The sequence below is a fragment of the Taudactylus pleione genome, unplaced genomic scaffold (genome assembly GCF_031769625.1).
Source record: "Taudactylus pleione unplaced genomic scaffold, aTauple2 ptg000125l, whole genome shotgun sequence".
Lineage (NCBI taxonomy): Eukaryota > Metazoa > Chordata > Amphibia > Anura > Myobatrachidae > Taudactylus > Taudactylus pleione.
Genome location: NW_028284527.1, coordinates 11,493,030 through 11,520,973, shown reverse-complemented (window position 1 = coordinate 11,520,973; position 27,944 = coordinate 11,493,030). Strand labels below are relative to the sequence as shown.

General features: G+C 41.8%; 1 long non-coding RNA gene across 2 annotated transcripts in view; it reads right to left on the bottom strand.

The window, feature by feature from the left end:
* The window catches only part of LOC148523942 (uncharacterized), a 96,028-nt gene that overhangs the window by 52,784 nt on the left and 15,300 nt on the right, over nucleotides 1–27,944 (bottom strand). For both annotated transcript variants that reach the window (XR_015878409.1, XR_015878410.1), the window contains exon 2: nucleotides 10,636–10,693. This is a non-coding gene — a long non-coding RNA (uncharacterized LOC148523942). The remainder of the gene's footprint in view (nucleotides 1–10,635; nucleotides 10,694–27,944) is intronic.

Below are 27,944 nucleotides of genomic sequence, written 5' to 3'. Positions count from 1 at the left end.
AAATTTCCAGGTTGTATAATTTTCTGCACCTTTTAGCTTGATAGACCCCATTATGGATGTAGTTCCTGTATTTATTCTTACAGACCTGACTGTGCAGCGTCTGTACTTTAACCAGCTACATTGCTGCTATACTGCACTGGGAACACTGTGTTGTCCTCACTCTGTGTTCTTAGGAGGTCTGCACTACACATGTGCCTGAGATGGAGTCTGTATGCTGCTCTGGGTGTCACTAATAGGCTTGTATGTCTGGGTATGTGGGTGCCTGGCCCCATAACATGTTGGAAATTATATGTGTGCAGTTGTTGATATATTCCAGAGTTATATACTGCACTAGTGGATGAGTCAAACTAAGAACAGCCCAGTTCTTAAGCAGTGGTGATGGAACAAAGCTTGAGCGTAATTGCAGGTAGTGGTGAAGGATGCTGGAACAGCTTTATGAAGGCATACACTGGGGTCTCTCACATGGAACTAAGCAGGAGACTTCTGTCTCCCACCATGTCATGCACACCGTACGAAGGAGGCTGCAGTCACATGTGCAGTAGCACATTAGGTTGAAGGACAGACCTCCCTGTAGACTCTGGGTCCTACTGCCCACCATGCATGCACAGTGAGGAGAGCACTGCTTGCTAACAAAGACAAGGAGGCCCATTTATCAAAGTTTATTTGAGGTATAATCCTCGAATACACACGTTTTCAGGGGTTTACAGCAAATATTAAGTATCCCCCAGATATATTAAGGAGGGACTGCAGCAGGTATCTCTGATACCTGTTGTGATCTCTCCATTACCACAGGCAGCCGCATACCCCATAGGTTTCTATGGGGATGCGATGCTGCCAAATTTACCAATTGTGATGCATTCCAGATATTGGCCCCCACAGCTAACGCTAACTGAAGATGGCATTAGCTGCTATAGCCTATGGGCTACACTGTGCATAATTAGCCAGTGGAGGGATCCGCCGGAACCCTCCCCAGCTATGACGGCTGTGCATTTATAATCCATGGGTTTGCGCATACACAGCACCCCCCCTGCACTGGCCAGCATGTCTCCAGAGACATCGCAGGAACGGGCTTCTTTCGGAGCCCGTGTACCTGCATGTCCCAGATGATACATCTGGCCGCTGTAATCACATTTTTCAATGCGATCATGGGTGGTACTGGCATGCCCTGATCGTGTTGCAAAAGCGATCATTCATAACTGGTGACCAAGGTCACAAACAAATGCACAGGGGCTGAAGACACTTGATAAAGGTAGATTAGACTATCGCCAGCACTGAGGAGTGAGTGAGACCAGGCTAGAAAATGCTTGTCTGAATTAGAGATCAGCAGTTCAGATTCTGTGGAATCCGAACCACTCCAAACGTAGGGGATCCGAGTCCACCCCGCCTGACTCAGATCCCCATTCGGGGCCGAACGGCGGCCACCTGATGTCGGATTCTCGCTAGAGAATCCGACATCAGGGCTCCTCCAGTGTAGGGCAGACCGCTGTGATAGCGGTCTGCCCTACACAGAACAAACACACAGCCGCCAGCGGCAGCTGTGTGTTTGTTACAGCAGCCAATGAGAGTCACACAGACTCTCATTGGCTGCTGCACGGAAGGAGCCGGCTGGAGCTCACCCAGGAGCTCCGTCTTCCGGCTCCCTCCTCGTCGCGTGGCAGCAGAGCGGACGGCGGCTGGAGCGGGAATACAGGTAAGTTTTTATTTTTTATATGTGTGTATTGTATGGGGGCCTGCTAATGGGGGGGCATACTACTGGGGGCCTGCTAATGGGGGCATACTACTGGTGGCCTGCTAATGGGGGGAATACTACTGGGGGGCATACTACTGGGGGACCTGCTAATGGGGGGCATACTACTGCTACGAGGCTTGCACCCAATGTATGCACACTGCAGCTCCAGGGCTCAGTGCATAACTGGGTCATTACCAGCCAGATCACATCATTTGTGAATTGTTTGTACAGTAGGTAATCCAGATTAAACCCTTATTATTGGGACCGTTATCTGGAATACACTATTGTTCCTTATATAAGGATAAATACTTTACAAGAACTACCGGCAAACTCTAATAATGAATCCCGCTTTCATAATTTGCACATATTCAACTAATTTAAGTGCACTTTGACTGGACACAGTTTAGAACACACTAGGAGCCGTGTAAGACAGGTGCCCCTAGGAGCTGGGTAGGGCTGGCGGAAAGGTAGAGAAGTGGCGTCCTCCTGGAAGCTGCTCTCTGCTAATAACAGTCCAGACTGGCAGTCCCAGGGGGAGCCCTGAGACTGCCTGTTGTCTATGTGACTGGCAGGTAGCGCTTCCTTATTGGAAGCCTCTGCCAGTCACAGAGTAGCCAGTGCAGTCACAGACTGCACTGACTACACTGAGGTGGCGGAATTTACTGGGGGGGGGGCTGCAGCCCTGCAGCCCCTAGGCAACATCTGCCACTGCTTACCATACACGTTGCTGAAGAAGATTGGGTCCTGACAGCCTGGATGAAGGAAGGTGAAGTAATTACTGACAAAGTAAGCTAATTGGAAACTTCCAATTGCTTAATTAGTCATTAGTGGGGTGTCGTAGGGGCTCAGAGAAATTCCTGACAAAATATGGATTTTAGGAAAAATTGGTCATGCTCTGGGGCTGTGAAAAAAAAACATTACACCGCTCAAAAAATGAAAAACCCTGCACCTGTGGGAAAAACCCTGCAGGTGCAGGATTTTTGCGATTCTTGCACCTAATTGAATATGCCCCATAGAGGAAGAGCTTCCAGTTTCACAATTACGAAACTCCCAGTTTCTTTTGCAAGTTGTCCATGTGGGGGTACGGCGGAGGTATTAAAAATACTGGTCAGTGACAACTAAGTCAATCATTCAGATTTAAGGCATTCCCTAACCATTGGCACCCTAGATAAGCAATTAAAGGCCTGATTCAGATTTGGGAATAGAGTAAGATAAAGCAAGTAACTGTGTACCTAGACAAACCATGTTGTAATGCAAGGGGTGCAAATACAAAATATTTTTTTGCATGTGGAATAAATACTGGCTGCATTTACATTTAGTCCACAAATGTTGCACAGCTTTATTTTTACACTGCAATTTAGATGTCAGTTTGGACACACCCCTCCCAAATCTAAATCTGCCTGCACATTTTACATCTGTCCCACCTGCAGTGCAGCATTGTTTTACAAAGATGCAGAGTTACTTGCTCTTTCTTACTCTGTACCCAAATCTGAATCAGGCCTTAAGATCGCCAAAAGTACCACCAGCCCCAAGTATATGTCAAACACCAGGGGCAAAATGTAAAAGGTGTGATTTTACCTCTAAAAATGTGCATGTTACAAACTCACACATGTAATAGGCTGCAAGAACATGCAAACTCACATTAAACTTGCATTTCCACTTCTCCCATGGCCTAAACTCCCATCCAGATGTTTTCCCATTAAAGACATACAACTCGGCATATGTAATAGGCTGCAAATATTAAACTCACACAAAACTAGTAAAAAATAGCTCGCAAACAAATTGACTCATTTAAGGCTATCGAGTTTAGCCTCAGCAACAGTGTGTTTAACAGAAGCCTTCACAGATCAGTGAGATTTGTGCAGGCTTCTGTGTGTTAAAAGGAAATGAAAGTGATAGAAAAATAGAAAAAAATTAAATGGATTTCCCCCTTCTCCCAAAAGCATAACCAGCATCAGGCTCTGTAAACCAGTCCTGTTTATGAAAATACTGGGAAAAAAACGTACGGGTCCCCCGTATATTCAGTTTTAAACTTGCAAAAAACTAGTGAGCAGGTCCTGGTTGTGGAAATACAGGGGACAGAATGAGTAGGGGTCTTCCATATTATCCACAACCAGCATAGGGCTCTAACTAGCGGGGATGTAATGCCAAAAGAGGGGGACACAGTTGACGGGGTCCCTATACCAAAGCATTCACAACCCCACACTAATCAGCCCAGGCCAGGGGCTCAGCTCTCTCAACCAATCAACAGTCCGCCCATAGATTTCTATGGAAAAGACAGCGACTGAAGCTTTATTTAAGTAGCACTGTACTTAGTGTACAGTACTAAGTCCAGTGGGCTCGGGTATTTAATTTTTTTTTTTCCAAGATGGGATGCTACTTGGAGAAGAGGACTGACCGGCGCCAGAGCATAAAGGTAAGTATTACCGGATTCAGTATGATTGACCGGCGGTTCAAATCCCGACAGCGGCATCCCAGCAGCAGTGAAAATCCCGATCATCCCAAGGTAAGTATTTTCTACCCTATTTTACCCCCTAACACGCCCTTAGAGGTGCCTAACCCTAACCTCCCCCCAAGTGCCTAAACCTAACCCCCCTTCCCCGCCGCCTAAACCTAAGTCCCCCGGGGGGGTGCCTAACCCTAACCCTCCCTTCCTCTATCCTAACCCTAAACTCCCAGGGGGGTGCCTAACCCTATGTCCCACCCAGGAACCCTAAACCTAACCCTCCCCCCTGCGGCTGTCCACGCCCGCCGTCCGGCTTTCCGTCATTCAATATACAGGGCGTCGGGCTCCCGGGATAGGGATAATGATAGGTGTCGGGATTTTGATGCCTATCATTAGACCCCTGCCAGGATTTGACAGTCGGGATGCCGGCGGTCGGCATTTCGACCGTCGGCTTCCTGACTGCATCCCATGCACAGTCGCTTCCCTGCAGCTGTGCAATACCGTTCACGTCAGAAACAGGCCCTTAATTCCAAATTGTTAAAACTGGCATGCTGTATGAAAACATGAAGAATTGTCACTTTCACCTCTATCTTTCTGAGCTATATGTAACCATGAAATGCTTTGTATACGGGTTGTGCAGAAAAAATTGGTTTTGAGAAAGCATGTTATTAGATACCTCTCATTTCTATATGAATAGATCAGCAAATGTGTGTTCATATTGATAGAATGTGTGACATTGCAGGCCCACAGAATCTGGAAATCTAGAGTTAGTGGCGCTTCCTCTAAGTAAGAATTGTCAGTTAAAAAGATTTATTCCTAAAATTACTTTATACAATTCTTCAGGTGACAGGATTAGTTAGCTTTGATATATATCAGATGCAAAGTTTCATCTTACCAGGAAACCTGCATATCCATGAAGCAACCATGATATTGGGTAATATTAAATATTATGTTTGATTAGACATGACTAGAATGCCAAGGCTCAAACCAGGATACATACAGTACCTGAAGAGCTCTCAGAATATAACAGCACCAACTAAACAACTTTATAATAGCGATTCTGCAAGATAGTAGCATTCAGAATTCTAGTTATACATGATATATTTGTTTTTGCACAGACTCCAAGTCACCAACAGGAATAAACAAAGGTAATGATATTTTAATAAAATTTAATTAGGGTTTAGTTTACTGTATATACTGCATTGCAATGGATTGATAGCAAAACACCATTGATGTAATGTAATTGCAATGAAGACATGCATTATACTGCATTTAGTTCATATATTTGTATACATTACATACATGTTATTGTTAAAATAATAAAAATATATTTATGTTTTACTTACTTGACATTCTTATATAGGACACACACATGAAATATTCAGACATAATGCAATTATTACAGTTGCCGGCCTTGGGACTGATTCTGAGTTGACATGTCCAGGGATCTATAGGATTCCAGCATACTGTGCATGCGCCAAGGAAAGGAATCGGCAAATGTACATTCAGCAGTTCAGGCGTATGCACACGGATGGAGATCACTAATGTGTACAGAATGATACCTCCAAAAACAGACCACACTTTCTCTGAAATGCTTTTCTGGGTGGTAACTAGGCAGCAACCATGCAAATGCATGGTACTGTTCCCTCTCGTGAGAGTGTCATGGCAGTGTTATGGATGTGTAAGCCAGATTTCATCTTAATTGTAGCATGCAGACAGAAATTGGATGCCTTCTATAGATAAATGTCCAGACTGTTACAGCTGTGGATGTGAAAACAGTGGGCAGGATAGTTTTCCACATGCAGACGCACTCATCTAAGCTATATATGGGCAGATGCTCGCATTAGAATAGCCGCCACAGATGGGTATGACTCAGAATCAGACTCCTGATCAAACCTCCTTCTATTTACATACAGTGCATACATACAGTACTTACATACATACAGTACATACATACAGTACATACATACATATATAGGGTTGGGTACGGGATGCCGGCGCTAGGGAACCCGGCAGTCAGAATACCGATGCAGGCATCCTGACAGGGTTAGGATACCTACACCTGTTGGTCGGTATCTTAACGCTCCCTCCCTGGTACCTAAACCTAAACTCCCGCGCCCTAAACCTAACCCTCCCCTCCCCTGCCCTCGGTATTATGAACGCATCCCCATAGATACATACAAACAGAATTTAAAATGAATAAACTGGAACAATATAAGCCCCAGTCTATCCAACATTGTCTATATATTTTGATGCCACTTTATAAGTCCCAACCTTTTCCGAGTTAGCAAGTTGGAACTATAGGAAGAAATGCACACATGCAACATGTATGTAAACACACAGCCTGTGCATTTATGTTTATGTCGTAAAAACTGCAGACATGCATGCCTATGAACTAGCTGCAGTGCAGCCATGCAGCAAGTGTCATTTGTATATGTGCAGACTGGCGCTACATGGCTGATCTAGTAGATGCTGAATAACAGGTGCTGCAACTCTTCTTACTTTGTATGGAGAGGGGGTGGGGAAGCATCTATATTTTTTAGGAATGTGGCACAAAGCTGTGATGTCATAGCCCAGCGCTGCCTCTCACCAACATGGAGGAACAGCAATCAGCAGCTTCAAAGGTAAACTCTGACTGTTTCTGCCCTACCATGTTGGTGGACAGCGCTCAATGCAACTTCATCATGGCAAAATGATGTAACTCATTCAATGATTTGGATACTCCCTAACCCTTGGCCCATCTATATATGCCTGCATATTTATAGGGGCATTACAAACAGGCATGCATACTGTATGTCTCTATAGCAGGGGTGCTCAACTCCAGTACCACCAACAGGTCATGTTCTGTGATTGAGGTAGGAGTAGGAAATTCCATGCAGAATACCTAAAGCCAAGTTATACCACAGAAATGTGTGTAATTCCAATCCCAAATAAGCAATGGTGTGAATATTGAACATTCATTTCATCTCCAATTTCTAGGAACCAACAGAATTCTAGAAGAAGAGTTGGCTTTACAAATAATCACCAATTTAATTTACTTATTGAATATCCATCATATCAACATACAAAGACACTGCCATAATAAACAGGAACACACATAGTGACATCAGGAACATAATACACCTGTTTGTGTGATAAATTGTGTTTTATCTTCATGATGTACTTTGGTCCAGATTCAGAGTTGTATGCTAATGCTGCCACAGCTTTGTGAAAAGGAGACCAGGTCAGGAGACGACCACCTGAGCCATCGCAGCTGCCCACAACTGCGTATACAGAATCAGACGCAGATCTTTCAAACATCGACACCTTGAGTGAGTCTAGGTTCACCCAGAATGGCCGTCGTAACTGAGATGCCGGAGCCATGTTTCCTGCATATGGGATCACAGACGCAGAATGTGACATGTTTGCAAAACGGTCGAGACATGCCTGCATTTTTAGTCAACACTTCCTCATTGCCTCCCCCAAACGTTCCCTGCCTGTCAATCATACTGCAAATAAAGACTTGCAGCGTACTGCTATGGTAATATACCTTGAAGCATGCACAGTGCAACTCAGCTATATTTGCGAAAACATCAGCACTGCATACAGCTCTGACACAGACAGGGCCGGATTAAGGTCTGTGGGGGCCCTTGGGCAACAAACTTGTTGGGGCCTCTACCGATAAAATTATACAAGTGATATATTGCAAATGTTTAAAAAATATATAATGTACTGTGTGTGTATACATATATATATATATATATATATATATATATATATATATATATATATACACACACACTAATAGCAGGACCCAGCACTCTCTGTATCAAAACAAGCTGATGCCCTTCCTGACAATAAACACAAGTACAGGGCTGGGGGGCGGCACTCTGCAAGACTCCACAAACAACAAATGATAGCACAGCAACACTTTGCTATAAGTTTTATATATATATAATTTTTTTTTATTTTATTTTTTTAAACACCCAGTATATTACATTTAAATCACATGTAACTTACCTACATGCATATATGCGCACACACACGCACACACACACACAATTACCTACATATACACACACACACACACACACACACACACAATTACCTACATATACACACACACAATTACCTACATATATATATACATATATATATATATATACACACACACAATTACATACATACACACACACAATTACCTACATATACACAAATACACAATTACCTACATACACACACACACACACACACACACACACACACACACACACACACACACACACACACAATTACCTATATATACACACTCACACACAATTACCTATATATACACACACACAATTACCTATATATACAGACACACAATTACCTATATATACACACTCACACACAATTACCTACATATACACACACACACTATTACATACTTGCACAAAAGCTCTCTCCTCTCTCCACGCTGGGTGACAGGCAGAAGCAGAGTAACATGACACCTTGGAGTCCCACTCAGCTGCTCTGTCTCACACTGGGCTCTATTTATTAACATTATTTTTACTAAAATAATGTGAAAAAGGGTGTTTTCACACCCTTTTCACATTATTTTAGTTTCATCTGTATTTATTACAGGGCAATTGGAGTAGAATTAGTAAAATTCTACTCCAACCCCCAGTATCACTTATTTTTAGTGAAGCAGATCGCATTTCCCATAATTGTAATGGGAAATGTGATCTGTGTGCAAGTTACTAAAAATAAATTGTATAAAAATACCGGGGGAAGCCCTGTGATAATAACGCCACCTGGAGGTGGCGTTATCCAGGGTCTCCCCTGGTTACCGGGCTCCCACTCTGCTCTAACGGGGAGAGCAGAGGCGGGAGCCGGTACCAGTAATCAGCTATGTGGTCTAAGCAGACCGCAAGCTGATTGCTGTAAAAAAAAGAAAAAAAAAATTCAACATTTTTTTTTTTACTTACCTGAATCCAAGGACCGGTGATCGGGCCTCCGGTGATGGCTCCTCTCCGGTCAGCTGGTCTCCCACAGTGCACTGGGGCCCGTTCATCAGGTGATCGGGCCCCAGTGCAGTATGGGAGATCACCTGATCGGGAAGCCCGGAGAAGACCACCGGAGGCCAGGAGGATGCAGGTAAGTGTAATGAAGGGAGGGGGGATCGCGGGGGGGTCTGCGATTGCGGGGGCGGGGCTTAGCGCAGGGGGGAGGGGCTTAGCGTCGATGGGGGGTAGTAGCGGTGGTCGGTCGGCGCATGCGCGGGCTCTTAGTCGCGGTATTTTTTCCGAAAATACCGCGACTAGAGTGCGGATGGGATCCGCAGGGACAGAGCTTTATCGCAAGCTCTGTCCCTGCAAGGGATTTATAGTAAATCCCTGTGATATTAACTGAATTCGCAATGCGAATTCACTCGGTAATATCACACTACAATCCGCATTCAATATGCGGATTGTAGTAAATAGAGCCCACTGTCACACACTGCAGGCAGCCTGGTCCCTGGGTTGCTGCTTGGGCTCTGGTCCGACCAGCCACAGTCTCGCGAGATTTGGCATCATAATCTCACGAGACTGTGACTGTAATGAAGCTCCTCGGCGGCTGCTGAAAGAAAACAGCTGAGCTGCCGAGGAGTACTGCAGCGGAGACAGCTAAATGCTGTACTCCGGATTTCAGCAGAAGTAGTGGCCGGAGGCAAGGGACAGTGTGTGGGGGCCCCCTATGTGTGGGGGCCCCAGGACGACCGCCCCTGTCACCCTGCCTATAATCCGGCCCTGGACACAGGTCCTTAGCCCACTAATGTGTTGCATAGAAAAGATTTAGTGACTTTAATATGATATTGATTAACTGATGCTCCTGTCTTATTAGTTCATTGTAAGGGCAGCAAAAGATTGATTGATTGATTGATTGATTGATAGATTAAGTCAGCTAAAAACGTTTGTACATATTGTATACAATAGTAAATACTTTTAGGATTTGAAGTGCAAGTCAGAAATTAAGTTTCATTCTTAAGTATGTTTGCCTACTTGGTAGACATGACTGGTTTTAACGCCATTGCTTATTGTCTCTTTGTTTTTAAACAGATTTCTACTACATAAGCACTGATTCATACCAAGGTGATCTATATGTAACAGTCTTAAATTGACAGTAAACAAAATGTGTAGTTAAATTTTAAACTCTTTATACATATTAATTTACCAGGATGTGACTGAACATCATGAGTTTCCATTATAATAGGTTGGCAACAACGGTATCTGTCTGGTCACATTGTCGACAGTTAGCATGTGAACATTCATAATGTCAACACAACAATGTGAACACTAGAATGTTGACAGTTTTCAACATGTTGCCATTTTCGACGTGAAATGTTGACATTCTCAGATTGTCGACACTTAGGTTTAGGCGCCCCCAGAAGGGTTAAGGTTGGGCACTAGGGGGAGGTTATGGTTAGGCACTAGGGGTAAGGATAGGAGACTGTACTCACCTGTATGCCGCTTGTTAGACATCTGCTCCAGAACTGCTAGTCACATGACTGTCAGGACCTGGAAGACAATGATGGAGACATCGCTGCTGTCAGGGCCAAGTAAGTGACTGTTGGGCCACCATGGACCTTATGTCAACATTCTATCATGTTGAGATGTCATCCATGTAGACATGATGAATGCCGACATGGTCACTGTCAACATGCTAAGCATGTTGACAGGCTGCATGTTTACATTTTAACCATGTCAACATTCTCATGTTGACCTTGTGCATGTCAACATGATATCTGTCAACATAACATACCACATAACATACCACACCACACCTGGCCACAGGAATGGGGGATCCCTCTATATTGAAAAGCAGCCCCATGCTGGTCAGCACAGGCTACTATATGGAGCTACAAATAAAACAGTGTGTTCCATTCCAAGATACTACTAGTCCAATGATTCAAAGCTTCGGGCAATTTCTGACTCCCTGAGCTATATGAGCCATAATAATTAGCAAGTTTGAGAACCCCGGAGAGGCAAATTTATGGCAACATTGTAAACGTAAATCTAAACATCCCAGTGCACACCAGGCCGATAACTGCATTTGCGCTGTGGAGTGGCCATGTTGCTTTTTGCAAGTGACCTTGGTATGTCAGTAGCATCCATGTTGACCTGTGTAGTGGTGGCAATTATGACCACTTATTGTAATAGTGATTTTTTTTATATACAAGCTTTAGGTTGAAACCCCAAAATGTTAAACTAGAAATTGTATTTTGTGTTTTCTTTAATAACTGGTGTATTCTGCTTGCCTATTTTTATTGTTTTTACTTCTTGACTTCATTTGCTGTGGCTACGGTTTTCACCTGTATCAACTTTACACATTCCACCACATTCCTTGTGGGCTTTTAATGTAAATGCTGTACTTTCTTCTTATTGTTACATTAATACATTCGCAGTTCAGTTTTCACTTTCCCTTTTGCATGTACGGCCCCAAAGGTGTGTCATTCTCCATCCTCAATATTTGTTCATGTCCAGCTTAGTGATAGTATTTTTTTCTGTCTCACTACTTTTTCTTTTTCAGACATAAACCATTCAGCTGTATAGGTTTATTAGAAAGCTGATGGAAAATATTACATACTCTTTTGTAAATAGTGCTGAAATAGAATGTTTTGTTCTGTTCCAATCTGGTAGTATTAGCACACCAGAGCTCTGGAAGCAGTCATGTAATTGCTCCCAACAGCTTCTAGGTCTCCACTTTAAATAATGAGCAAGCCACAGTGTGTGGCCTAGGATATCAGTTTCCTTCTTCTTCCAATTTCTAATGCCCTGAATGAAGTATTATATGGCCTGTGGTAGGTGTGGTTTAGTGTCATTGGAGGCATGGTATGACACATGGAGAGCATGATGACACAGTGGTTAGCATAGCCAACTGACCATGGTGGGGCAATGGTTTCAATTCCGATCATGGCTCTGAGGAGTTTGTATAGTGTATTTGCTATGGGTGTCCTATTCAGGGCTGTAACTAGAGGTTGGCCAGGATGGCATCTGCCAGGGGCATTCGTTGAAGGGGGGGCACCATGTTGGCCATAGTCAAATCTACAGGAGTCCCCCTGGCAATCAATGGGACTCATCTCAGATAAGTCACAATGCCAGGCCTGGTGTGCCCTGCCCAACATTTTAAATTATACTGGTGGTGCTCCCGTCTGTTGGCTCTCCTTTCCCTCCTCCTTCGCCGGCCTGCATGGCAATAACGAGACATCACTTGTAAAAATTAATAAGCCAGGAGTCAGGACTGCAGATGCTGCAGCATTCATTGAAACTAAGATCAGCAAGTCAGTAAAAAAAATAATAATATGGGGGGCAGTGTGGCATATAATGTGAATTGGGGACACAGTGTGTCATAATGTGAATGGAAGAATACAGAGTGTGGCATACAATGTGAATTACGGCATGCACAGTGTGACATATAATGTGAATTTGGGGAATGCGCAGTGTGAAATATAATGTGAATTTGGGGAATGTGCAGTGTGGCATACAATGTGAAGTGGGGGAATATGCAGTGTGGCATATAATGTGAATTGTCAGCATGAAGTGTGGTATAGAATGTGAACTGGAGGCATGCACAGTGTTGCATATAATATGAACTGGCAACATGCATAGTGTGAAGTATAAGTTATATGTTTTTAAGTGGCCTGACATTTCAGTCTCAGCTGGTGGCAGGAGTGTTAAAAAAGCATCTAATATTCATTTTACAATATCAGGTATTACATTTTCTGTAGGACCCACAGGCCCTGAGGCATTAAGTTCAAATTTCCATTCCTCTTTGGCAATAATATTTATAGGACCGATCCACTTAGCCGTGAGTTGGACGAAAATGGCTTAATGTGGCTAAAAAGCCATGGCCTCCACAATTTGCTATTCATTTACAGGTCACAATGGGAGTTTCTGGGGATTTTAGTTTGCAGCCCCTGATAATGTGAAATATATGGGAAAATATTTTAAGGTAAAAGTGTGTAGAACCTCAATGAATAATCATGCACTTAGAGGCATTTAGTTATCATACTTTGACCAATAAAAATATGCCATTTGTCGATGAGCTCAGTAGGTATCTCTGAAGGGGACTAAGGACAGAGCACTGTAATTTGAATACTGAAATGAACAACACTTCCTCTTACTGCCACCACCTGTGATAATGAAAGGCGCCACCGGTCCTGTCACTCTTCTATAATAATTATGAAGGCTCGGTGACACAATTCCCACTGAGTTAGTAGGTTGTCTCCTGTTTTTAGCAATTATTAATAGTTTATAGTGCAACCTATATCACAATTGCACAGACTCGACAGCACAATTCCCACTAATAAGTCGCCCCTTGATTCTAGCAATTATTAACAGTTTGCAAGTGGTCCAAAGGTTTCCTCATAGACTGGGTTCTGGAGCATATATGACTTATACTAATAAAGAATATTTTATTTACAAAAAGAGTACAATGCTTAGTTAGATGTTACAAAGAAAACGGTTACAAAGGTACATATATGGGTTGCCTTTCAGATTAAAAAGGAAAAATTTACAGATTAATATGCAGAAAATCTGGTCAGAATGAATGGTAAGAAATGCAGGTTACAAACTTCAGCACAGACATTGATCTCTCATTCTGATCCCAAAACAAAGAACTGCAATACCTTTTATCCCCTGTGCTCCCATCTTTGGGGGTGTCATAACCCAGTCTGTGTTGACTGGTTGATTTAGTTAATTAGATATGTCCAGACCACCCATGTCCCTTTTAACTTAAATACCAATAAAGGTGCATAACTTCCTTTGGGTAAGGACTACCTAAGATATGAGGTGTTTACATTATGACTTTAAATATGATGCATTGTGATGTGGTATTGGGGAGATACTTCATAACTCTGAAACAATACTTATGAGTGATTTGCACTCCACCTGCAATAGAGCTGATATATTTTTATGGAAATTTGGATACTCCTAGGGGTATATTTACTATAGTTTGATTTTGTTTTCTGTTCGATTTTGCATTCAACTTTGGTTCGATTTTCTTTTGAAGGGATTTACTAAAGCCCAAATCAAATGTCAAATCGAACAGAAGAATTAATTTCAAATTAAATCGAATTTCTGAAAATCTTTGATGTTTTCCCAGTGAGAACTACAGGATCCCTTCATTTACTAACGTTCGATTTGTAAATTGAATGAAAATTGAGCACCAAATTGAACTGCAAATCTCCAAATGAATAGAAGAAGGGCCGGCTCTTGGGGTGTTTCGACCAGTGCGGTTGAACAGTGGTGCCACACCATAGAGGGCATAGCTCTCCCAACCATCCCAATTTCAGTGGGACAGTACTGTCCCGCTGTTCCACCCGTGGGCTGAAGTGCCCTGGGGTGGTCTGGTCCCCCACTACTGCAGCTATGTAGCTGAATGGATGCTGTGCGCATGCGCGCAGCATCCATTCAGTGCCAGGAGAGGGCTGGGGGAAGCCCAGCTAGTGAAGAAATGCTGGGCTTGCCCCCAGCCTGACATTATAAGGGAGACGTGCCATGCGGGCACACCCCCAAATAACGTCACTTAGGGGGCATGGCCTATGGTGATTAGGCCATGCGCCCATTTACAGTTGCTTAAGAGGAATCCGGCACAGGGCGCGGCTACCCCTGGAGCCGGCCCTGAATAGAAGAGCTTCATGCTTTCATTTTCAGCATGAGCAGTTCCATTTCACACAGATGCATGCATACATCAGTGAGATGCATGCATGTATCTAACTGTAAAAAGCTTGTTAAGTGCTAATTTAAAAAAAAATTACATGGGACCCCCACCTAAAAGCACAACCAGCCCTGAACTTTTCATATCTAGTCCTGGTTGTGTAAATACAGGGGAAAAATTGTGTAAGGGTTCCCCTGTACTTAGCGCAACCAGCACCAGGCTCAGTACCGGGCCTGGTTCTGAAATTACCGGGGGAAAAAATCATAGGGTTCCCCTGTAATGTCCACAGCCAGCACTGGACCCTATCTAGCGGGGGGGAGGTAATGTCACAGCCAGGGAAACCTTATCACTGGGTTCCCTGGCCGAAACATTACCCCTGACCACTAGTCAGCCCATGCCGGGGACCCCTGGGGAGTTGGGGACCCCTCCAATAAAGGGGTCACCCTCTCCAGGACACCCAAGGCCTTAGCTGATAGCCTGGGGCTATCCCTGGCACCCTTCAATGGTGAGAACCGCAGGCTAACCTTTAGTAACCCTGCGGCTCTCACCATTGACTTCAATGGGGGGAGCCGTTCATTGGGAGGCTGAACGTTTAGCCATGGCACTTCAAAGGGAAATGCAGCATCTGAGCCTGTCATTCAGGAGGTACCATCCTTCGAGGATGTACTTGAGTTCGTGGGTTAGTAATTTCAGTGTTTTTTTCCGAAGACCAAGGATGCCTCCCGGGAGAAGAGGACAGGTCCAGGGAATGTAGGTGAGTATGTGTGAGTGTGTATGTGTGTATTAAACATATACTCTCATGGTGTGTGTATTGTCTTTTAACATTTCTTTACAGGTGAACTACAGGTACCAGCGGGCCCTTAATGCCCCACATGCTGGAACTTGTGGTTCTCCAAGTACCAGCATGCAGGGGAGGCTTGCTGGGACCTGCATTTCAAATGGTAAAGACAATGTTTACACTTCTCTTATTACACTACACCTTTACACTATCAACCCGGCACCCACCGCCCACGGGTGTCAGGGATAGCCCTGGGCTATCAGCCTAGGCCTGAGGTGCCCTGGAGAGGGTGTCCCATTCATTGGGGTGTCCCCAAATCCCCAGGGATCCATGGCCTGGGCTGTCTAGTGGTCAGGGGTAATGTTTTGGCCAGGGATAGGATTCCCCTGACTGTGACATTACCCCCCCCCCCACTAAAAACGGTCCAGTGCTTGTTTTTTTTTCCCCTGTAATTTCAGAACCAGGACCGGAACAGAGCCTGGTGCTGGTGGTGCTAAGTACAGGGGAACCTTACTCAATTTTTCCCCTGTATTTACTCAACCAGGACTGGCTATGTAAAGTCCGTGGCTGTTTTTGCCTTTAGTGGGGGGGCAACATGTCATTTTTTTAATAAAAATGAACACTTAACACACTTTTTACACTAAGGTACATGCATGCATCTCCCTGATATATGCATCTATCTGTGTCAAATAAAACTGCTCATGCTGAAATAGAAAGCATTAAGCTCTTCTATTCATTTGGGACTTAGAAGTTCATTTTTGAGTGGGATTTGCTGTTCGATTTGGAACATGCAAAATCGAACATCAAATCCCTTCTTAAACTGAAACAAGATCGAATTAAATTTGAAAATCGAAAGCAAATTCCATTATTGGTAAATTTGAGATTTGCTACGGGATTTTGCTGTTCAATTTCAATTCGATCTCAGGAGATTTAAGGGATTCATAAAAAATAATCTCTTCCCGAACTTTAGTAAATTTACCCCCTAGTGATTATAGAAATAATAATTTTACATCATAAACCTCATAAAAATTGATGAGACTCTGATCTCTGCTTATGCCTGAAAACCTTTTCAAGCAAACAGCTCTTTGTTTATCACCCGTAGTTTTTGCAGACAGGACTGCATACTTCTTCATTTATATGCATACATAAAAAAAGGGTTAGTTTCCCGATGTCCTGTTAGGTTAATTGGCATCTTTTTCCTGGCAGGCTTAGCATAATTAAATGTGCATTTAGATAGACAATCTAAAAATTAAGGAAAATGCTAAGGAAAGCTTGTCTTATCTCTTAATTGAGCTGCCATTGATTATGGGAGAGGTCATGACATCATGACATCTCTCCCATTGCCCACTGCGGGAGCCGGAAGATGGCTCCCGCAGTGGGAGCAGCAGCAGCCGATGAGAGTCTGACAGACTCTCATCGGCTGCTACTTACAACAAACACACAGCTGCAGTTGCCGGCGGCTGTGTGTTTGGCACTGTGTAGTGCTGACCGAACTCCGTCCGGTCAGCGCTACACACGCAGTGCAGCTGTGTCACAGAGACACAGTCTGCACCGTGGCCCGCTGGTCCTGGAGCATCATTCGAGTATAAGCCGAGGTGGGGCTTTTTCAGCACAAATTATGTGCTGAAAAACTCGGCTTATACTCGAGTATATACGGTAATTTGTTTTCTTTCTTATTGGATTGCACATGTGTCCAGTTTTTCTATGATCACTGGCGTAGATATGATCTGTTGGACCCTTTAATACAGTACAGTCTGAGCACTCTAATTTGTATATGTATGTATTAGTAAACTTATCTCATTTAAGAAGTTATAATTTAAGCAGTAATGAAGGTAAATTCATTGCTTAAAGAAAACATGCAGCAAAATATGTTTTAAAAAATTCCCTTTCTCTAGATCTACACAGCTAGAATTTACAAACGATTGAACTTAAAGATTTGTGTCTTTTTTTTAACCCAATCTGACAAATTAATGTAAATATTGGGAATTGCACTTATCAACATTTTGCTGATACAACCTGACATTTGTTCTTTGTTATTATTGTACAGAGACCACAACAGTGATAGCACAAGGTAAACAATTGATTGTTTTTATAAATTGAAGAATAAAATTGAAAATATATATATACTGTTATATGCAATAAATAGTTTGATACATCTGAGCAAATTGATTGTTTTATTGAACCTTTAAGTGAAAACAATATAACACAATTTCATGCTTGCGCATAATCTATTTCTGTATATTTTAATGCACTTTTGCTATTTGTGAACTTAACAAATTGAAAAAAAAGTGAATGTGGAATGTGCAATTATTTGGTCACCTTGTCAGTGAGTACTTAGTAACATCTTCTTTCCCAGAAATCACAACTTCCAAATAGGTCTTACTGCTTGCAAATAGTTTTTCTATACTTTATCCCCCAATCTTTCTTGCAGAACTTCTCTAGCTCAAAATTATTCTTAGGTCTTCTTACATGAGATTTCCGTACAGATTTGCTATAATGTTAAAGTCTGGGAACTGTTAACTCTTCCATCCATCCTCCAAAAAAATGCAGGAATATAACTAACATCCCATACTCTACCCGCATCAGCAAGGAAAGAACCATGGTCACTATTTGCTAGCAGTGGTCCTTAATCTCCTCTAAAACATACAGTTTTAGAACGGCAGGTACAAAAGCAGGTCCCAACATGAATGCTTCTTCTGTAACTTCCCGTGCACCACTTCCTTGCTCTTAGTCTAGGTGTGTTACCTCCAAACCAACAACATCAGTCTAAGGTTGTCCATGTTTACTAAGTGGGGTTCTAATATTTCCAATTATGACACTGTAATTATACAGCAGCCTCTTCCACAAGTTCTCACACATTTGAAGATGAGTAGAAATTATGATAATTTATACATAAAAATTGTGAATTCTACTTTGGATGTTGCTAATGTGCAATAGGAAGAGGGGGATAATTGTGGATCTCAAAATTATGAGGATAATTATGATTAATGTGTTGGATAATAAGGATGATGTTGAACTTGTCAAGGTACTGTAGTTTTTTGGAATTTTTGAAGTTCAGGAAGCATTGTTCCTTCCAGGATGAGATTGCTGTCAGACAAAAAGTAACACGTGGGAGAAGTCTGTGAATGATGTAAGTTCCATGGACATATTGGTGGTAGCTAAGTCCAAAGGAACTAATAAGCGTTTTGAGGAAAGATGTGTAGAGGAAGAAGAGAATGGTCTCAAGAACAGAATCTTTGGGGGACACCAATGGGAAGATAAAATTGTGGTAAAGAGGAGGTGCTAGTAGATACAGAGAATGAATAGTTGGACAAGCAGGATGCAAACCAGGAGAAAGTGGATTTTTGAAGCCCAATCGAGTAGATGGTTTGCAGGAGATGAGGGTAATCAATGGTGTCAAATGCTGCTCTGTGGTCAAGGAGTATGAAATAGAGAACAGGCCTAATGATTTAGTGATGAGAAGGTCATCAGTGACCTTGGTGAGAGCAGTTTCAGTGAAATTAAATGACTGAAAGCCAAATTGTAGGAAGAAGTGGTAGGAGAGGAAAGAAGTCAGGTGATTGTAAACTACCCATTGAAGTAGCTTGAGGCCAAAAACATAAAGACCATGGGTGGGGTGGGGGCATGGTAGTATGAGCATTTTGTTAGTTTTATTGGTTAATTGCCCTGGGGCCACCATAAACTTTAATCTGGTCCTGCATTTACATGCCCAAAACATGCCCCAGAAACACTTAGCCTATATGTGAACACTCAGGTGTCGCCCAGTTATACCTACTCTGCTACAAGTTGAGATGCAGCTGAGAGGCGTATGACTGAATCACCCATAGTCACCCAACGTTGCATATGCTTAGTTAAGCATCATGTATAGTGTGAAAAATCACAAAGTCTATTCACAAACAGACTTGTGTGCAACTTTGAATCAGACACTGATTGAGCAACTGGCATCTTGTCTATCACTGATATTGTTTAAACCACCATAGTGCAATACAGACAGTTTCATAAGAAAATAAGAATGATAAACTGTATCTATAATGCATTACATTTGCTCTCTAATACTTTTCTGGACCTTTCAAATGTATATAGCAAATGTCTTAGTTGTGTAGTACTGTATGGGTTTATATTTTTAATTTAAATTAAGTTGAAATTATACTTTTGTACAATGTATTGTATCAATTTATTGATGAATCATATTAATTTCAGAAGACAAAATCATTAATTTGTCTTAATGTAAAGTCCATGTGTTGCTATGGACAAGTGTATCTGGCATAATAAAAAAACAGTGTACATTCTATTTTACTTGAGTAAATAAGACAATTATAAAATTAAAATAAAATCCTATATAAACTAATTTTTACTATGCTGTAATTTTATACATAGCATTTTAATTATTTCATTTTTATATATTTTGTTCTTTTCACAGAAACAATAGTCCAAACAGGAACAGTTGCAGGTATTATTATTTTTACCATATTTTTTTACTTTTGCTTTTAAAAGTGAATGCAAACATGCAGTGTTGAAAAAAAATTGCTGCATTTAAACAATACACAGTTATATTTATTAAGCAACTAGCTAATGTACCCGGCATTAAATTACAGTATCAATGAGTTTGATGTAACTGTCAACATTTTAAAACTTAATTAGCAGCTTAGCAGCTCTTCCAACACACTGAAAGTTCTGCCTGGTGCACTCCGTGTTCGCCCAGGACCCCAACCACTCCATTAGGCTCCCAGACCAATAGCCACCCCTCTGTGAAGTTTTCATCAAAATCCATCCAGTGGAAGGCCCAGAGCAGGTTCCCCAGGTCAAAGTTCTGCCCAGCATACACCAACGGAAAATCCAAGTGGGACCTCAACCCCCTAGTATTTCTTCTGGGAATAACTGTTACCACATTGTGAAGTATTTGTCCAAATCCATGCAGTGGATGGCTCAGAACAGGCTTCCTGGGTCAAAGTTCTGCCCAGCATACACCAAAGGGAAGTCCAACCAGGACCCTAACCCCTCTAAATCCTTGCCAGGATCCAACTGAACCACCTCACATTAGTTTCATCCTAATCGGTGCAGGGGTGTTCGAATGCATAACCGGACAGACAAACAGACCAATTAATTTTATATATAAGATTAAATTATATTTGTTTTAAGATTATTATGTGATGTTGTCCAAATCCATGCAGTGGGAGGCCCAGAACAGGCTCCCTGGGTCAAAGATCTGCCCGGTGCTCTCTGCTGTGTGGTCTGACAGGGACCCCAAGCATTCCATTAGGCATTCAAGACCAATTTTCACCTCTCTGTGAAGTTTTCATCTAAATCCATCCAGTGGAAGGCTCAAAACAGGCTCCTAGAGTCAGTGTTCTGCTCATCATATACCAAATGGAGGTCCGACCAGGACCCTAACCCCCCAAAAACCTGGCCAGGATCCAACTGGACCACCTCGCATTGGTTTCATCCCAATCAGTGAAGGGGTGTACGAATTCATAACCAGACAGACAAACAGACCAATTAATTTTATATATAAAATGTAAAAAGAGTGGTACCAATATAATTTCTATTTCTAATAAAATAATATAAAGCAAAAATGTATTCAACAATGATTTACTATAAAGCACATACTGTATGTAGAAAGGGCTCTATTTATCACAATTCGCATTTAAGATGCAGATGAGTTGTGGTAATGGGCCTGATTCATTACGGATCGTTCATTACGGATCGCTATCGCAGCTTCAATTACGCACACAGTCCTACTACGAAAATATGCTAATGAATGCTATCGCAATGCCATCGCTTCCTAACATAAGAACGCCCACTTCACCTTACACACATCCATAATAATTAGGAAGTCTGTGAAACCATCGGTAACATGGAGTACCATCGAACCTCATGCACACTTGCACAAGGTCTGACCTTACTCAGGAATTGCTAACCTCATCACACATGCTGGCGGTTACCAATCCACAACCCCACCATAACCCCCCTCCCCCTACTCCCACCCCGGCGATCCCCAAAACTGAGCTTACACTTACCTGCTCCTCTGGGACTCCAGTCAGTTGAGCTCCAGGCTCCTGCACTGTGACAGCTGTTCTATGCTGTAAACTGAGATACTGACATAGAGTAGCTGAATGGGTCGCAGTGCAGAAGCCCAGAGATCAGCTGACCAGAGTCTCAGAGGACCTCGCCAGAGCACCAATCACTTGGATTTTTATAGCTATTTTTTTTAAAGCGATCAGCCTGTGGTCTATTTAAACACACAAAGCTGATCACAGGGGCTGGTTCCCAGATCTGCTCTGCCTGTTAGAACAGAGCAGGAGTCAGGGAAATGGGGCAAAGCCTACATAACTCTATTTGAAGATGACATTATTATCAGAGGGCTTTCCCAGGTATTTTTTACAATTTATTTTTAGTAAATCTGAGCATATCACATTTTCCATTACAAGTATGGGAAACACGGTTTGCTTACTAAAAATAAGCGAATTGATGGGCTTGGAGTCGTTTTTATGAAAACTGCTCTTAAATGCATTTATGTGAAACTAAAATAATGTGAAATGGGTGTAAAAACAAAAAGTTAGCAAAAAAGATAAATAGGGCTATATGCTCCACAGGTTTGAGACTTGGCTAATAAAATTTAAAAATATTGACCCTAAATTACTGTTAATGTGGGCGTAAAGTGGTCAGTACTATGGACCAACATGTGGTCATTATTATTTGTAAATGATAAATAATAATTTTTTATACAATATTAATTGGGATTATGTAAAAATCTGGTTGGCTAAAACTACAATGTGCGTCATCATCAGGGGTTACTGAGTGACCAGATCTACTCAAATTTGTAGTACATAGCCATGACTTAAAAGGATAAAGACACACATGTGTTTGATTGCGAATAGGCGAATAGGCAGAGGGACACAATCTTTTACAACACATACCCATCATCCACCTATATTGACTTGTATGTGTAGTAAAGTTTTTAAAAGTATATAAATTCATGAATGGTGTGTGTAATAAGGATATAATGGACAACCTAACTCAATGTGTCATTAATTATTTATTTTCCAATTCAATGATGACTATAGGTGCCTCACCAGTGCCGTTTGAATGGTTGATATGCATGAATAGCACATTAAAAACAAATTAAAAAAAATAAGAGAATGAAAACAATAGTATTAAGGTTGAAAAATTGTAAATTGAATAGTCTGTGCTGTGTTTATCCCATTGGCAGCCTGGTGATGAAGACTGTCCTTAGTATTGTATATCAAAGCCTTGTATTTGAAAGGTTGCATCATGCAGAATGTAATTATTGTTTACTTGCAGATAAAATTGTAACGTTCCATAGCATAATGAATTCTGGTGTGTTAACAAGGATTTCTCCTTACCATACTTTAATGGCTCATAGCTTAGTGAATATTCAAACTCATAATTCTTTATTTGTCATCAAATGTAAAAAAATTAAAACAACAAAAAACAACTGCTTGCATAGGTATTCACCCCCTGAAAACTAGTAGTTGGTAGAACCACATTTTGCTGTAGTAACAGCTTTAAGTCTGTTGGGGTAAGTTTCTACCAGGTTTGCATACTGTTTGGGAGTGTTTTTGGCCATTCTTCCTTGCAGATTTGATCCATATTGTTCAGGTTGATTGGATGTGGACTGAATTTTCAAATAGTTCCACAGACACATTTTTATTAACATCTGGACTTTGACTTCACCTTGTAGAATCTTCACGGTAACTGAACACACCCACATTTTGTGGTTCCGAGACTAACCAAGACCGGTCTCGGATTAAATTATTGTTTGGAGTAAAACCAAGGCCCGACTCAGGTCTTTTTGCTAGTTTGGAACTTGGATCTTATAAAACGGATCTTGCATTATTTGGATTGCATTTAAGTCCCTTTTTTATGAGTTCAGGTGTGAGGTGGTAAAAAGTTACTGGAAATGAATGGAAATTATTGTACTTGATGTTAATAAAACTATAGGAACAAAAACAGGTCCAAGTTACATGATTTTAGCTGTTTTCATCCATTTTTAAAGAAATCCAAAACCAAAACTAAAAACGAAACTGAACCAAAACACATGAGGATGGTTTTGCCGAAACCAAAACACAATACAATGATTTAGAACCAAAACACAGAGGTCTGTGCACATCTCTACTTATCAGTGTTGCTTTGGCCTTGTACTTGGGATCATTAGACTGCTGAAAAGTGAACTTTAGCCTAAGCATTAGTGTTCTAGCAGACTAAAGCAGTTGTCTTTCAGTATTTCATTGTATTTTGCACAATCCATCCCCAGTCCCCACTGAGGAAAAGCACCCACAACATGATGCAGCCACCCCATAGTTCACTGTTAGGTTATTGTTTGCTAAGGAATGAGCAGTGTTAGGTCTGCACCACACATAACATTTTGTATTGATACCAAAAAGCTTAAATTTTGTCTCATCTGACCAGACAACTTTTAGTTGAGTCACTCTGATGTTTTGTGATTTGTGGGTTTTCTTCAGTAACCACTTATTTGTAGCCACCCTCCCATGCAGGCAGTGGTGGATCCAGGGGGTGGGGGGCGATTGGAGTGATCGACCCCCCTAGCACAGTCAGTCCTCGGCTCAATCATTTCAAACTGCCTGCACTGAATTGGTTAAGGAGGTCCATCACATCCATCCCTCTTATCTGTACATCTTCAGTTCTGAGGAGAGCATTTCAAGTACATCCGTCAGCCATGCAATGTGATCCGGAGGTGCTGGGGTCAGTTGCCTGAGAGAGCGGCAGTATCAGGAAAGTTATTCCTGAATCCTCCATGCAGCCAGCTCCGAGCTTAGATCAGGTCTAACGGCACACAGCTCACATACGAGCCGAGGGAGTGTGGGGTATGCTGAAAGCTCAATTCAAGGAGCTCCAAGCTACAGTTAGCAGAGATGGGCATGTAGTAGCAGCCAGCAGTAGGAGGTGTGATTCTGTACTGTCCACACTACACCCTTACACTGTACACCAGACAGCATGTACCCTCTGCCTCACCTAAGTGACCATACATCTGGGCATCTGCCGGGGCTGGCACCTGGCTAATAGTGTCTTCTTGTGCTTACTGTCAGCAGGGTCTGGTGAGGGGTCCCCCTTGCACTGGGGAGGGAAACTTCTTGCACAGAGCTGGAGGGGAGATGCCAATGGCTGGGTGCCCTGCAGTGTGCCAGTGCTAGGCAGCTCTGCTCATATCATTGGGCCTTATTCAGCATGGATCACAGATGCAATCACAATAGCTCACGCAATTCTGCTGAGAAAATATGCTAATGACTGCGATTGCACTACTGTCACATCCCAATATAAAGACGCCCAATTCCCCTATCTCACATCTGTAATACCTTGTAAGTCTGCTAAACCATCAGTATCTTCAAGTATCATCGGAGCCTCACGCACAACTACACAAGGTCAGACTTTACTCAGAATTGCTACCCTTCTGGTACGAAGTGAAAGAGGAGTGGTCAGGACAGAAAAAAGGAGGGGTCAGCTTAATTATTAAATCACCCCCCTAAAAGAACAATCTAGATCTGACCCTGCATGCAGGCAGGTTGTATGCAGAGCTCTTTATATGGTGCGCCTTCAATCCAGTTTCAGCCACTGAAATCTGTAGCTCCTTCAAAGAGCTAATTGTGTTGTAACTCTGTGGTTTCCCTCACAAGTCTCCTTCTTGCTCTGATGCTGAGTGTTGAATGACAGTCAGTGCCTGGGTGGTATGAAGCAGCTTCCATTTCCTCACAATTGACTCAACAGTGCACACCAAGATACTTAAGCACTTGGATATTATTTGTAGCCTTACCCTATCTGTGCATGTTTATAACTTTACGTATCTTTCTTTTTCTTAGAATGCTCTTTGGAATTTACTTTCACAGTATTTCTTCACATTTCTTCAGATTCACATCATAACCAACGTTATTTAAATTAGGGGGGATTTTATTCATAAAAGCTGAAATTTTCTAATGATTGACAAGTAAAGGCTAATTGAAAGACGATTGTTAGGGCAATATGTCATCTGTGTAAACCTGGAGCTTTCACAGCACATGGGGGTTGAACACTTATGCAAGCAGTATCTTTCATTCGTAATTTTCTTTAAAAAAATCTGCAGAATAATAATGAAAAATTAGTTTGAGAATTTACTCTAAAATTAACGGTTTCACAATGAAATACTGTCTGAAACAATCTGTATGTTAAGCAAGATGATAGGACCAATCAGATAATACAATGAATACAACATTACCATATTGATTAAATCATTTGTTTAATTATTTTGTCTTTGGTTCACTTAACATTTCATGAGTATGAATCCTATATGAGTCTAGTACCTGTTACTTTGTTTTAGGAAATAACCCTATCCGACTTGTGGGTGGCTGGAACAGATGTGCTGGCCGTGTGGAGATCTACTATAACAATGCCTGGGGAACAGTATGTGATGATATCTGGGACATTAATGATGCAAATGTTGTATGTAGGCAGCTGAATTGTGGATATGGAGCATCAGCTTTGCATAATGCCTACTTTGGGCAAGGTACTGGGAGTATTCTTCTGGATGATGTGAGATGCTCTGGAAATGAACAGTATCTTTCCCAATGTGCTCATAATGGATGGGGAATACATGATTGCGGACACTACGAAGATGCCAGCGTCATCTGCTCAGGTATGTTACTGTTATTATGAACATATTGGTAATAGTATCATGCATATATGACTGTTGCACATGCATGAAGTTAATTTATATAATAATAATAATAATAATAATAATAATAATAATAATAATAATAATAAAAAACATTGTGTTTAACTGTGATGGCATTACCAGTAGAGAGTTGGTCAACCTTTTAGAACACCTTCATGAGGTCTTCACTTATAGTATGTCGCCTTTCCAATAAAGCTATTCTCCCTTATCAGCACTAACTGTACAGGAACAGAACAGCAGCTAGCAGAGGACACAGTATAGCCAAAGCTAAATTATATAAACTGGACAAACTGTTAGAAGCTATATAATATTTGCATTGAAGTCCTGGGACAGCAAGCAGTCTTCACAGGTACAGTATACTATCCATGTAGACAGGTTTAGCTGCTAATCATACAATCCGGGGTCAGGGAAGTAACAACTACTCTGTTAATGTTAAGGAAGAAAATAAGGTACCTCAAATTAGGTGCACTGGGTTTGACTTGTGAAATAATAAAATATAACTTTTATTAATTATTCTAAATCAGCAAAAAAGATAAAAAAAAAAATATATAATCAAAAGTAAATGACAAAAAGGGTTAAGAGAGGTTGTGATTACCACCTATATACTTTATTTAATAATGTATATCTTCTGTTAATATTATAAACTTTAGATTGTAAGCTTGCGAGCAGGGCCTTCCTACCTATATATCTGTGTGTTATTACCCAGTTTTGTTCTATTAATGTTTACAATTGTAAAGCGCAACGGAATATGCTGCGCTATATAAGAAACTGTTAATAATAATAATAATAAACTTTGTGTATTGGCGTGATGTTGTGTATTGATATTTTATTTCTACTACCTTATATTGGGCCTGATTTAGAAGTGGATGCAGTGTTGATTTTGTTTGCAAGTGGCCGATGTTTCAATTTTCATGCAGAGAGAGACCATATCAGTGGGCGTTCCTGGGTGATAACAGGGGGGGGTGGATAGCTAGACCCGGGCGTGCTGCTGCCAACGACTGCATCTTTTTTTGCACTTGCCCTGGCACTGGTGGCCATGTTCACAAGGACATTCTTAGCAACCATAGAGCTGCTCTAATATTCAATGATGAGACCGATGTGTGTCCGATGGTGCAACTTATTACGCAAAGCGGTGTATTTGAGTGGCAGCCGGTGGGCATCTCTGTATGCATCCCATTGGATGTGGAAATAGTATAAAGACGCAGTAGCGCTATGTAAGAAGTTGTAGTTGCAGCTCCTATTACCATCCACCTCTGAATCAGGCCAATTGTATCAAGAAAATACTATTATGCTTAGAGTGATTTGTTTGGGGTTAGTTTATTAATAATGTATGAATGCTGCTTCTGGGTACTCATATAGTATAATAAGCCTTTTAGCAGATTCTCTCTCTGAGCATGTCCTCCATTGTGAGCGATGACGAATCTTCCTATACAATCACTGCCAGCTACATGTCCACCAGATGCGTCATAACCATGGGTCTGATTAGCCACCCTCTGTCACCACCCAGGAAGGGCCAATACATTTATAACACATGTCAGACACAGAGCACCTGAATCAGCACCACCACTCTGTGCAGTAACAATCAGGATGCATGTGCAATAGAAATACGTCGCTCCACTGTGTCAGACAGTGGCAGTGTGTGTGACTC